General features: G+C 33.8%; 1 protein-coding gene across 5 annotated transcripts in view; it reads right to left on the bottom strand.

Moving 5' to 3' along the window:
- Positions 1-14,966, bottom strand: part of LOC118203290 (cAMP-dependent protein kinase catalytic subunit alpha-like) — a 367,556-nt gene that overhangs the window by 172,163 nt on the left and 180,427 nt on the right. The window lies entirely within an intron of this gene.

Genomic DNA, 14,966 nt, shown 5'->3' with positions numbered 1-14,966 from the left:
TTGTTTACAATAAAGACGGTTATTAAAAACTTCTGAATGTTTTAAAAATTTTCCATCATTCAATGTAAACTATGTTTCATATTTCAAAATCTAAATTTCAACCATCCTGAACTCGATGAACTTGCCAAATTGCATGCATGGTTTATAAGGTCTTTTTCTGTATACCAGAATGTAAAATTTGTTTCTCGAGCTTTCTACTTCACTAAAAGTGTTTCCATAATATAAAGTTTCTGCGAAATTTTACAAATGTTTATTCCCTTTCTATTTTTGCAACAGCGAGATCATTATTTACTTCGAGATCCTATTATTTGTGTAAAGTTTTCGAAAATTCGAGTATAACAGAAGAAATATTTATACGAAGGGAGATGAATTTATGAATTTATATTACACAGTTGGGTATACATTTTGGTATAAGGAATAAAAGAAGCTTAAAAATTTTTTTTGTCTTATTTTTGTTTTCTTTTCAGCGCAATACATTAGACCAAATAATATCTTGCAAAAATATCGAAATATCCAAAACGTGACTACAGCCAAGAATCGAAATGCGAGGGTCCAGCAGTTTGTCTTCAGAAAAGCAATACTTGCACCAGTACAAGAGTTTTCTTCAGAGCTCAAAACGTTCTAACGATTTCTAAAGTTTCTAAGAGCAAGAAATTATTTCGAAATAGTTATTTCTATTAAAGAATTATAATGTTCAAGATTCCGTACAATACTTCTCAGCACTAACAAGACTTCGTCGGTGTCTAGTTTAATTTAACTTTAACTTGCAAGAAAGGGAATATGAATGCGACTTCAGAGTTTATAAAATTTTCCTTTCTACCGCAATACCCATCAGCTGTTGGGCGGTAAAGCCTCTGAATACTGGTAATACGGTCCAAGGTTCGAATCGTAGTGAACGGGTTGGCTGCATGGGCGTTTTCGTGGTTTTCCCCATGCGTAAACGTGTATATGAGCCAGTTTTCCTTAGAGAGTCCACCACAAAGGCCTTTAGGCAGATAGCCCTCGAGTGTTTTGCCATAAGTAAATAAACCACACCTTCTTATTACATAAAAAATAAATATAACACTTTTATTTGAATGTTCTTAGTTTATACAGATGAGAATTCTCTAAATTCCAAATTAAAAAGAAAAAGTCTCTGCTCAGTAAGCTCCCTAACGGCCGAGTGATAGAACCGCTGAATAACGATAGTTCAACTCGATTATTATCTCTATTATTATAGGCTGGCTGCACGGAGGATATCGTGGTCTATTTAAGCAGATAGTCATTATTAGCTATACCATAACCTAAATAATCTTGCTTAGTATTTCAAGCAGAATGATTGTGTTGGGTAGAGGCGAGCGAACGTTTTTTTCTTATGCGCATGCGTATTAATTATGATGGCGCAGCTGTCTCTTCTTCCGACACATCCGTCATTCGAGCTTCGAGCGTATGGAGATGGTGAGATGTTATTTGCTGTGTGATGGTCGGTATGATTTCCTGTGTGATCTTTTTATTCATTATTCGTGTAAATAAAGTGTATTGTCCTAAATCGATGGCTTCTTTACTCTAAATATTGGCTTCTGAACAACAAATGGTAGCAGCCCCGTGGTTTTGTCAAGAAGAATTGGATATAAAATACCAAGTCGAAACCGAAACTGTCTTAGTGAAAGCCAAAAATGGAGAAGTTGAACGTTTCCGAATTAACTGAAGAGAACTATTTAATTTGGCATTGAAAATTAAAGCTGCCTTATCACTGAAAAGACTTGACTCGGTAATTTCGACAGTAAAACCAGAAAACTTAGACGAGAAAGATGAAAGATTGTGGAATGAGAAAAACGCTGACGCCGTAGCATATATAAAACTTTAACTATCGGATCAACAGGCGCTTCAGTTCTCCACAGAAGAGAATGCAAAAATTCTTTGGGGAAAAATAAAGTCAACATTTACGGGACAAGCCGAAGATCGAAAAATAGATGCTGGTAATGAGTTAAAAAATTTAGAAATGAAGTTGCATGAGTCGGCTAATGATTATATCGCAAGAGCGAGAGGAATAGCAACTAGGTGCCAGTCGTTAGGACTAGATGTATCTCCTCGGGAACTGGTGTTTTACACAGTCCGTGGACTTCGTGGAAAATTCTCTCGAATTAGGGAAATTATAAAAACTCAGCGTGAAAAAACAATTGATAAAGTACTCGAAATACTCCGTGAGGAAGAGTCCGTTCACATTTCAACGAATGAGAAACGACCTGATGGAAACAATGCAGAGGCGTTCATATCAAGAAGGAATAAAAACTATAAGCCAAGAATTTGTTACATTTGCCGACGGCCTGGTCACATCGCGAAGGGCTGCGTTTACAGAAACAAGAATTCAAAAAGTGAGTTATCCAAAGGTAACAAGGAAAGAAAACCTACGAGTGTGAACGTTTCATCTCGTTCTAATGAAAGTGATTTTGCTCTTCAACGTACGCGTGGAAAAAATGATGAATGTGATAAAATTTGGTTGCTGGATTAGTGGTGCAACTGGACACATAGCAAAAAACTTCTTTTGGTTTCAGAATATTACACCAGAGGTGAGGGAGATTTACCAGGCAGGTAAACATTCAAAAATATATTCAGAAGGTGTTGGTACTGTTAAAGCAAAAACTATAAATACAAAGAAGGGTTTTCATCCGCAGAGAACCCGTTGGCGCTTCGAGAAAGAACCCGTTGGCGCTGTTGCAATTTTACTCGCCAAGCTCGCGGTTCATCGACGATGATCCGAGCCGTAAACAGATTCTTTGCCGTAAACGTGATATTTTGTTAACGTGATTTTTAGTGCATGCAAATTCAAGTTAGCAGACAAAACAATATATTAAGCATGTGGTAGTAAAAATTCACAGATAATAAGCATGTAGATGTAAAACTAACCGGTTAAACGTGATATATTCATTTAAAAATATAAATTAGTATTAATGTACTGAACCGGTTAAATGCGATAAACAAAAAAAAATTGTCTTAAATTCCAGTTAACACAGAAAACAATATATTCCTTACACCAGCAGTGGTTTGCTAATTTTGATAACCATAGTGATGCATCAAACTATTCTGTCATCTTAGATAATCAATAATATTTTTGATTTCAATTTAATCATCTATTTATGTCACACCTGCCATCCTCTGAAAGGTTATTGTTAAAAAAGCATTAACATTATCTCGTTAAAATTTTACGCCATCAAAATTGATTTATTCTCATAATTTTAGATGACAATAACTAATAATAAAAATAAAAGCATTATTTATTTATTTAAAATGCACATGCACATTTTTGCGGCCTACGGAAACAAATTATTTTAGAGGTTGGAAACCTCATGATTCTGCTCATGGTTCTTGAAGTGTCTGGTGTGCAAATATAGAAAAATAACACTTCTCTGACTCCAATGGAACCAATATTTTATTCCTTACGAAGTTATAGATTCTTATTCATAAGATTTATTTACATTTTACATGCACGTAGCATCGCGTGACAAAAACTCGAAGTTTGTTTACTTCGTTCTTCGCGGAGACTAGAAGGTGTTGCCATTCCGCTTTAACTAAATTTAATTAGAAATGTAACGGAACTGAAGCGACACTACACACCCCCTTCCTAGTGACAGCGATTATGGAAGATAATCTTTAAAGTGACTGGGGAACTTCACATGTCTGCCGGTTCTAGTAGTCTTGGTTTCATGATGAGGTTCTGAATTTTCTTCAGTGTTCTTGAGTGCAGGTGTTTCCCCAAGTTCCGCTTTCTTGGAATGGGAGTTTTGAAAAGGAATATCAGAATCTTGCACTAGGAAACATGGCTTTAGTCTGTCTATTGAAACTCTTTTAACTTTTCCTTGGATTTCAATATCGAAGTACTTATCCTTTCTTGCTCTTACAGGATACGGTCCAAGATAGACAGGCTGTAGCGACGAATTATTAATGTTGTTGTATAGGAATACGTGAGAACAGTTGGAAAGATGTTTAGAAACAAAGACTGTTCTATTTCCATGGGTGGTGGTAGAACTTGGCTTCATAGCTCTTATTATTTTCTGAAGGTTTTGAGAAAATTCAGACTGTTTCATATGAGGTACTGTGGAAAAGAATTCACCAGGTAATGCTAAAGGAGTTCCGTATACAAGTTCTGCGGATGAGCAACCTAAGTCTTCCTTGATGGCAGATCTTATGCCTAATAGAACGAAAGGCAATGCTTCCAGCCATGATTTTGATTCGAGTAGATGACATTTGAGACTTGCTTTTAAAATTCGGTGTTGTCTTCCGATCAGACCATTTGCCTGTGGATGGTACGCAGTTGTAGGGTTTGTATGGAAACCAAGATATTTTCCTAAAGCTTGAAAAAGTTGGCTATCAAATTGCCGACCTTGGTCAGATGTTATGCGATTCGGAATTCCAAAGCGTGAAAACCAAGTATAAATCAAAGCTTTAGCAATAGATTCTGCTGATTGATCTTCTAACGGTACCGCTTCGATCCATCGTGTATAACGATCGATGATGGTTAGAAGGTATTTGAATCCTTTGCAAGGAGGTAGCGGACCCACCAGATCTACGTTTAAATGCTGGAATCTGTGTGGAGGTACTTTGAATTCTCCCAAAGATGAATGTGTATGTCTGTGAACTTTAGATCTTTGGCAAGATAAACATGCTCTAGTCCATAGTTGGCAGTCTTTATTCATATTGGGCCATATGAAACGTCGTGTTATCAATTTTATCGTGGATCTTATTCCAGGATGAGATAAATTATGGATTGAAGAAAATATTTTCTGCCGAAACTTTGCAGGGATGTATGGTCGATTATAATTTGTAGAAGTATCACAGTAAACTTTCTTGTCGCTGTCCGGTATAGGGATCTGTAGGATTTTTAAGTTTGGGTTGTTTTTAAGTATCTCCAAGTCGTTATCTTCTTGACAGTCTACTATAGTTTGTAAGTCTATTGCAGATGGTACAGAAATGGTGTCTATGCGAGAGAGAGCGTCAGCGACGGTATTTTCATGCCCTTGTATGAATCGGATATCGGTTGAGAACTGGCCAATATATGACAGTTGTCGAGCTTGTCGTGGGGAAGCTTTTTCCAAATTTTGTTGGAAGGCAAATGTTAGTGGTTTGTGATCCGTGTATATTGCAAAAGTTCGCCCTTCTAAGATGTATTTGAAATGTTTTACTGCTGTATAGATGGCTAAGAGTTCTCTGTCGTAGGCACTATATTTTTGTTGTGCTGATGTCAAATTTCGGGAAAAGAAACTTAAAGGTTGTTTTTCATTATTCACAATCTGATGTAAAACGGCTCCAATGGCAGTATCGGAAGCATCAGTTTTAGCGATATTTCAGCCTTTTCGGATGGGTGAGTTAAGTTTGTGGCATGAATAAGTGCATCTTTTAAGATCTGGAAGGCGTTTCTTGTTTCTGCCGTCCACGTTATTTTTTTTCTGCAGTTCTTTTTAATACCACTGAGCATTGTTGTTAAAGGTTGTTGCAGTTTTGCACAATTTGGTATGAATCTGTGATAAAAATTCACCATACCTAAAAATCGTCTTAAACTAGTAAATGACTTTGGTTCTGGGAAATTTTTGATGGCATCAACTTTCGTTGAGAGAGGTTTAAGTCCTTCAGCTGACACTTCGTATCCCAGGAATGCAAGTTTTGCTTGACCAAATTTACACTTTGCCGCATTAATACACAGGCCATATTCGTTTAGTCTCTCAAGGACTGCTCGTAGATGTTTTTGGTGAGTTTCTTCATCTGGGGAGGCTATTAGAATGTCATCCAAATAGCAAAACACGAATTCTAGTCCATTCAACACACTGTTCATGAAACGTTGGAACGTTTGGGCCGCATTTCGTAGGCCGAACGTCATGAATGGGAACTCGAATAAGCCAAAGGGAGTGAGAATGGCCGTTTTCGGTATATCTTCTTCGCGAACTGGAATTTGTTGGTACGCTCTAATGAGGTCTATGGATGAGAAAACTCTTTTTCCAGCTAAAATGGAACTGCAATCTGTTAAAAATGGTAGAGGGTATCTATCAGGAATCGTGACGTTGTTTAACGCTCGATAGTCTCCACAAGGTCTCCAATCACCTGATTTCTTCATAGCGAGATGTAGTGGGCTCGACCAGTTACTTTTGGATGGTCTGCATAAACCCATTTGGAGCATAAATTCAAACTCCTTTTTAGCCGCTTTAAGTTTCTCAGCTGATAGTCTCCTGGCTTTCGCGAAAACTGGTGGACCTCTGGTTTCGATATAATGTTCGATGTTATGATTTTTAACTTTATTATTAACTACATTGAGTTTTAACAAATCCGGAAAATCGTTAATGATACGTTTATATGGATCATTTACGGCATTTAAAATCGGAATATTATTATTGTTATTTTGAAAACAAGGAGTTCCATTGGTTGTTAAGAATGTAGTACCATCAATCAACTTGCGATTTTTAGAATCTACCAAAAGGTTAAAATTTGCAAGAAAATCCATGCCTATTATCGGTTTGTTTACGTCCGCAATTACAAAAGGCCATGTGAATGATCGTCTGAGTCCAAGATCAAGCTTGAGTAATTTTTGGCCATATGTTTTAATTTTCGTACCATTTGCAGCAAAGAGTTCTAATTTTGAGATGTTTTTCTTATTTGCAGGCAAGGGAGGAATGACAGAAATTTCTGCCCCAGTATCTATTAAAAATTGGGTAGCCGATTCTTTGTCGCTGATGAAAAGACGACTCAGCTGCACCCCTTGTCCCTCCGTCGTCAATGAGAGACGGGGAGCTGGTTTTCCGGACTATTTGTCTGTGATGTTGATGAGTAGTTGCAGGGTTGTTTACACTTAAATGACTTATCACCGAATTTTTTATGATAGTAACAAATATCACTAGATCTGTTACCACTGTAACTCCTATCTCCTGATTTGGATCGGTTACGACAATAGGGACGATTGTGGCGTTGCTTGTTTAAAGCAGAAACTTGTAAGCTAAGTTCACTAACCTGTTTTTGTAAACTTTCAATCACTTCCGTTTTTACCGTTATGGATGATGCAGCAGCTATTTGGGGAGTAACAGGGTTTAATTCCCAAATCTTATCGGCCATTGTAGCCACTTTTGACAAATCTTCACTACTAACAGATATAATGCTACGCATATTAACGGGTAAACGTTGTAGCCACAATGTTTTTAGGAAAGTATCTGTTACTTTATCGCCAACCAAATTACGCATCTCACACAGTAATTGAGATGGCTTTTTGTCACCCAGTTCTAACTCACTCAGTAATTTTTGGGTTTTTTGAGTCTCTGAATCAGCATATAATGAAATTAGTCTATTTTTAATTGCCTCATATTTATTATCTTGTGGTGGACTTAGCAGAATATCAGATACCTGTGACAAAATATCAGGTTCAATGGAACTTATAACATAATCATATTTTGTTTGATCTGCACTAATTTTTGCATTTCTAAATTGTGCTTCTAGTTGAATAAACCATATTTTAGGATCTGGCTTCCAAAAAGGAGGAACTTTAACGCTTACCTTGGCGACAGATGCAGTTGTTGCTTTAATTTCGGTTTCGTCTTCGTCAGCCATTGTAGAATTCGATCACGCCGGGATACACCAGTGATGTGTCTGGTGTGCAAATATAGAAAAATAACACTTCTCTGACTCCAATGGAACCAATATTTTATTCCTTACGAAGTTATAGATTCTTATTCATAAGATTTATTTACATTTTACATGCACGTAGCATCGCGTGACAAAAACTCGAAGTTTGTTTACTTCGTTCTTCGCGGAGACTAGAAGGTGTTGCCATTCCGCTTTAACTAAATTTAATTAGAAATGTAACGGAACTGAAGCGACACTACAGTTCTTAAGAGCTGTTAATAATTAAGAACACAACGTGAACAGCCTTGTTACAAATTAGCATTCACCCCTCCCGTATTTTCTTCCTTTCATCCCCGAGGAGAACCGACATCTATCTACGAAAATATTTCTATCTATTCATTGTTAAAAAATTCAGAAAAAATAATAATAAATAAGAGAAGAATAATATAAATCTGCAAATGCGAACAACAACAGTGATAATTCACCAAAATGAACGCAAGAGGAATGGTTGCAAACTTCGAACAAGCGAATAGGATAAATCTGCTGGGTTACCAGGTTTGAACTATTATCGCCAAAGTTGGCGATGTTTACATTTACCGGGTTACTGCGGAAGTGCTTCCACAAAGAATTATAGTTTTATTAATTTAACTATTAGTAATGTTAGTTATATTCCTGATTTAAGAAATAACTTATTGTCTCTCACTGCCTTAATGGATAAAGGATGTAAAATTGAATCAAGGAATAAGTCTGTATTAGTTTTTAGTAGGTGTAATGAATTACTTTTTAAAGCATTTAAGAATAACGGTAGGCTTGAAGTTAATTTAGAACCATATTATAATTCTGAATCTTGCATTGCTAATGATTGTACTGGTAATAATTATGAACTTTGGCATAGTAGATTGTGCCATTTAAATCCAAAATAAATGCTTAAAATGAAAGAATACATTGATATTAGTGATGTAAATGATTTTAAGTGTGAAACTTATGACATAAGGAAAATAACTAGAAAAAGTCATCCAAATATTCACATTAATCAGAGTTCAGAAATTTTAGAATTAATTCATTCGGATCTATGTGGCTCTTCAAACTGAATCAATTGGTGGATCTAAATATTTTATGATCTTAGTGGATGATTTTTCTGGAATGTATTTTACTTATTTTCTTAAAAGTAAAAGTGAAGTATTTGACGCATTTTATAAATTTAAAGCTAAGTATGAAAATTTAACAGGTAAAAGAATTAAACGTTTGAGAACAGACAATGGTTTAGAATTTGTAAATCAACAATTAGATAATTATCTTGCTAATTCAGGTATTTTTCATGAAAAAACAATGCCATATAACAGTGAGAGTAATGGGAAAGTTGAACGGGCAAACAGAGTTTTTTTAGAAAGAGCTAGGACATTACTACATGAGAGTGAGCTTCCGGTAAAATTCTGGGCAGAAGCAATTAATTTTAGTACTCAAGTATCAACTTTAACACCCCAGAAAGGAAAAGAAAAAATTCCTTTAGAAATTTGGACTGGTTAAAAACCCAAATTAAACTGTCTAAAAAAGTTTGGATATGTGGCATACTTTCACATTCCGAAAGTAATGCGAAACAAATTTGACATACCAGGGAAAAGAGGGATAATGTTAGGATATGCTAGAGAAAGAAAAGGATATCGTATTTATGATATAGCAAATAATAAAATAATTGAAGAACGATCAGTTAAATTTAACGAATCTTTAAAAGGTAGTAATTATGTGGGAGAAAATAAAGCCTTAGAAACTTGGGATATTGAAGAATTAAAAGGTTGTTGCTCGCAGGAGGGGGTTTTTGGGTAGAGGCGACCGAACGTTCTTTTCTTATGCGCATGCGTATTAATTATGATGGCGCAGCTGTCTCTTCTTCCGACACATCCGTCATTCGAGCTTCGAGCGTATGGAGATGGTGAGATGTTATTTGCTGTGTGATGGTCGGTATGATTTCCTGTGTGATCCTTTTATTCATTATTCGTGTAAATAAAGTGTATTGTCCTAAATCGATGGCTTCTTTACTCTAAATATTGGCCTCTGAACAACAGATTGTCTACTAGAAAAGCTTTAAATTATGTTGAGTTCTCTGACAATGACAACACCTGTATTTTGTTGAAAACAAAAGCTCCTTTCAACTGCTCTAAAACTGATCAGATATACGGGAGGGAAAAAACGAGATATCATAATCAATCGACTTAAATGATCTCTGAATGAATTATAATATATACTTATGTACAGTCACAAAGGGAACTAAATAATAATCGGAAATGTTGGAAAATACTAATATAGGTTATTATAGATCTTTTAATCAAAATATGAACCTTTTTACAAACCCAGTGTAACTGAAGAATAAAATATGAACTTTTTTACAAACTCAGTGCAATTGAAGAATACTGAATATAAAATCAGTACATATTATCAGTTAATATTTAAAATAATTAATCTGTTTCATCGTAAAGTAAAGATTGTTTTATTTAAATGATGTATAAAATGGGAAAAATTACATTGTCATGGATTTTAGAAATGGTGTTTTTAATATATAGGATTCAAAATGTTATTATGTAAAAAATGATAGTTAATGTAACACGTGTTCCTCCTCTTATTATTAGAATAATAACTAACATAAAAATATATAATAGTAACTAATAATAACTAATATAATAATAACTACTATAATATTATAATAATAACTCCTCGTATGATTACAATAATATTAGTAACGTCTAGTAAGAATTAAGATTTTATGGTATACCAGTAGCATATCAGTGATTTCCAGCTAAAATGGAATAATTGATAATAAAAATTAGGGTACTCTTCAATTAATTATGCTTTCAAATGGTACCTTCTCATACTGGCATTTTATGAAACAGTTAACTTACTTGACAAAGACAGATGTCATGAGAGAACACCATCTAATAAGAGCTCATTGCTCTGAAATCAAGACTATGATAATATTTAGACGATGCTCAGTTTAGAATATTTTTTAAATTTGTCAATGGAAGAGTTCCAACTTCCCACTCCAATTTAGAGATCATAGGTTTTTACAGACTATATTGGTTAGACTTAAGATCTTGCAGGCAGATCAAATGTCTGAAATTTCAAAATGGTGTCAAAATATTTCTATAACGTTGCTGTGTTTTACAAGCGAATTTTTCTCGTACAATTGCTCTTGCTCACTTTTTGTATTTCAGACTGTCACCAACTGCTCTTTAGATCTTCTTGAAAACCAAAATACATCAGTTTCGTTTCCAAAAGAAAAGAAGATTTTTGGATTAGATTTAATATTTTCTTGACCAAGAGGTTTAATTAAAGCACTTTCGAGGAGAACCACATATTCGATTGACAAAACGGGGGATTTATAGCGTTAATGTTTGACGCAAAAAGTTACTCACACAGCTATGACAGCAGTGTTACCATTCGTATTTGCCACTCGCCTTGCCGTAATTTATGCTTATACTTGCAGTAATTATATTTGTTGGGATACGCTCTGTGAAAGTGAAGAAAATAAGCACTGTCATATACTAATGGCAGAGGATTTATGAACACCATGGCAGTTTAAATTACTTCCATGTTAATTAAAGTGCTTTATTTACTGAGAATTTTAACCATGCTATAACAATCTTTACTTTGAAAACAGAAGAAAAACACGCCAAGTGAAACATAAAATTGGTAACGCAACAACCTTGAGTTTGGCATTGATTTATTAGTCAAGATCTCAATCGATTTTGAGGGTACAGGTCCCCTCGTTGAAATTTCCTTGAATTAAGTTACATGATAGGTATTCAAGGTATGAAAAAACAGAAACCCGGTATTTCATTCCAAAACTACAATACTTCGTTTATCTTTAGAGGTAATTAGACCAGTTTTTCTTCAGAACAGTAACTGGCATAGCTATGTAACGTTTTTCAGCACTGAAATGATTATCTATAGAATTTGATTTGATACGTATGTGGGCATTTTATCGATAAAATTTGAAAAATTCGTGAAATTTTAATTTTTTGAACACTTGGACTTTTGTGGCTGATATTTGACTACAGTCAAATCAAAATATATCCTTATTCTATATTGTTATCTAAACTATTCACTCTTATTTTTCTGATTTTTGTTGTTTGACTTCTGAATTAGTATTTATTCGGCGTGTTATTGTGTCTTAGTTATTCACTCTTAGTTCGAATTATTTAGGGTCATTATGAACTTTTCATTTTGTAGCAAAAGTAAAAAATTCCTTTTCTCCAAAAGTAAAAATATTTGATTTAAATATCTAACCTTTCTTCCCAAATTTCTTGCATATCTATACATTTCTCTCTTTATATATATATATATATATATATATACATTATATACATATATATATATATATATATATACATTATATACATATATATATATATATACATTATATACATATATATATATATATATATATATATATATATAAAGATATATACATATATAAAATGCTAAATGGAATATTAAATGACATAAACTCAAAACGTTCATGAAGTATAGAACGCGCTAAAAGCTGCAATCAATTTAACAGAAATAATAATGGCTATCTTGTTACATTTTCTCGTGACACAAGCCCCTTGAAAGGATAGTATGAGATACGTCACATATTGCTTTATATTTCGTGGAATATTTTTTAATGTCGTTTCGCGGCAGTTTTTGGTTGATAATTATTTCACGGCTACTTTCAGTTACATTTCTTTATATATATACATATATACGTTCATTAGTTTTAGTTACGTAAAAATGCAAACATCCCACTTTTCAATTTGTGAACGGCCGCTAAATATAATTCCCGATTTTTATATAAAATATTTTAATTAATTTTTGTCATAGAGAGTCAAACGTTTTGCGTTTTGCTTTTTATAACGAGTACAACATTTTCTTAATATAAGTACCGAAGGAAGTTGTAAAAAGTTATATTTCATATTTTATATAAAATTTATTTTTTTAACACAAAAACACGAAGATACGAAAATTTGCATTCTTTAAAACATTTCTGTATTTTGGAAGTATATATCTACAACCAAAGGTAGCGAAGATAAAGGACTTAGTAGATATGATGTGCATGCACAAATGAAGAAAAGTAATCAGAAACTTGAAATAATCAAAATGGCAAACAAATGGTATAATAATCAGTTTCCTTGAACGGTAGAATTAGAGAGATGTTTTGGAATTTGAATCTAGCCCCTGATTATTTTCACTACAACAAACCGCTGAAATACACTAAGCAAGTTTCTTGGAGTCTTTTTGCTCAGTATTAAAATAATTAATGGAATTCCGTGTTATTTCGTTCCCTAGCAACGCATCGGTATTAATTTTTCCTTAACCTTAAAGAATGTTTCAAGAAACCTGACAGACAATAATCGCACCAAGTATTTAATTTGCACATGACTGAAAAAAAGAAGACTAAATTTAGCTTTTCTAATAAGAAAGAGGAAGTCAATATTTGAGTAAGTAGCATGAATATTAATTCTCGCTTGAAGGAGAAGTAATGAATATAAATGCAAATTTTGCAGTGTTCTGGGAAATTGATTTCACGGAACTGATAAAAGATGGAGGATATCATTATCTTACTCACGTTCTCTTCTTGATTTCTTAAGAGCCATCTCTATCAAAATTTTATAGTTCGTATGCGTATGAGTAAATTAAGACAACGATGGAATTCTTTATAACAAAATTAATTTGTCTCACACACGAAAAGATATTTATTATTAATACTATTCAAACGCAGATAAATGTATATTGATTAACATTTCGAAGAATTATTATTTTCAGTGCATGAACTTTCTGTCCCGACAAAGAGGAAATTGTTGCCATTTTACTTGTGGGAAATATTCGTTGCAAAAGCTCAAGCGCAAGATATTCTATGAAAAAAAATGCACAACTATGTCTTGAATAATTATTATCTTATTTGATTAAGAGAAAGTACCTCCAACTGGAGCTAATTTATGATAGAAAGATATTATGACGAATACTCTTTTCTCCTACTGTTTGGCCCAGTTATTTTCAATAGCTTGTTTTTTAAACGTACCAACGTTTTATAGAATCTTCTATGGATTAATTCTTAAACTAGTAGGCTTATCGTAATTGTTTAACTTAAAAGTGTTTCTGACACGTTAAACCGCGATTTAAAACAGATTGTATAATGTTTTAAAATGTTTAAAATGTTGTTTTTAAAATGTTTGCATTTTAAAATTTTCTGAAATTTTAACGGTAAACCTTTTTTAGGTAGATAGCCATCTGAAGTTTTCAATTTGAAATTATTTTTTATTCTGACTATTTATGGTCTCGAACTAGAGTAATCTCCGATTATAATATGTGTCTTATATATCATAGCTTGGGAACCCCAGAAATCTCGGCGGACAGTCTCGCTGCATGGCCATTTTCGTGATTTTCCCCATGTCTAACGGGCATACCAGCCAGTTATCCTTAGAAAGTCCTCCACGAAGGCATTTCTCGTCTTAGGCAGATAGCCCTTGTACTCTTTGCCGTAACTAATTAATGAATCATGGCATGCGAGTCTCCCGTCAATCCAAATGACTAGTAGCGTAGCTAGAAAACGGCAAAGGGGAACATTTGTACCCGGGCGCAGCATCCAGGGAGCGTCAAATTGATGTTAGGAAGTTTTAAAATGAAATCAGGTAGGAGGGTGAAAATTTTATTTGCCATCGGGAGCTGAAAACTCTAATTACAGCTCTGTCATGTTCTCAGTGGGTGAGAGACGACCTGCCATGGCCAAATGATCTCAGTGTATAAGAGATTTGGAGAACATGCTGATCAGAGCGACAGTCGAATACAGTATTATAATATAAATATACAAATAACTATAAGGGAGAAATTCTTTATTAACTCACCTCTTGTTTCGTAATGCCGTTATTTTGCTTTTGTAATTCTGCTATATTATATATGTGGAAGAGGAGCGTGAACGCAGTTAATTAAACTACTTTTTTTATGAAAATCAGTGAAGCTCAAATAGGACTGAATAAATCGAACTGAATTTAAGAACTGCAGTAAATGACACATGATTTTAATTAAGGATGCTTTGCCATCTAGATGAAAAAAGATTCCAACATGCAGTAAAGTTACAATACTTTTTGTATTTCATCTATTAAATGAAATATGAAATTTTAGAATTTATATACAGAATTTCAAAATTATGCTTTTTCAAAAAACGACTAAACTACAAACAGGTCCACATTCCTTTCGCTCTACACATATTTATAGTATCAGGTGTTGCAAAAATGCTATTTTGGTGGCAATGTTTTAATATATTTCGCGTTTACCTTTCTCTAAACCATAAACCATTTGTAACTTTCTACGATTTATAATTATGATATATTAATATCAAACGAACTAAATAATTT

This window comes from Stegodyphus dumicola, chromosome 6, assembly GCF_044657685.1.
Source record: "Stegodyphus dumicola isolate Sdum_Otavi_A_Nest chromosome 6, ASM4465768v1".
Taxonomy (NCBI): domain Eukaryota; kingdom Metazoa; phylum Arthropoda; class Arachnida; order Araneae; family Eresidae; genus Stegodyphus; species Stegodyphus dumicola.
The sequence above is the reverse complement of the archived record's forward strand: the minus strand, read 5'-3'. Positions and strand labels throughout refer to the sequence as shown.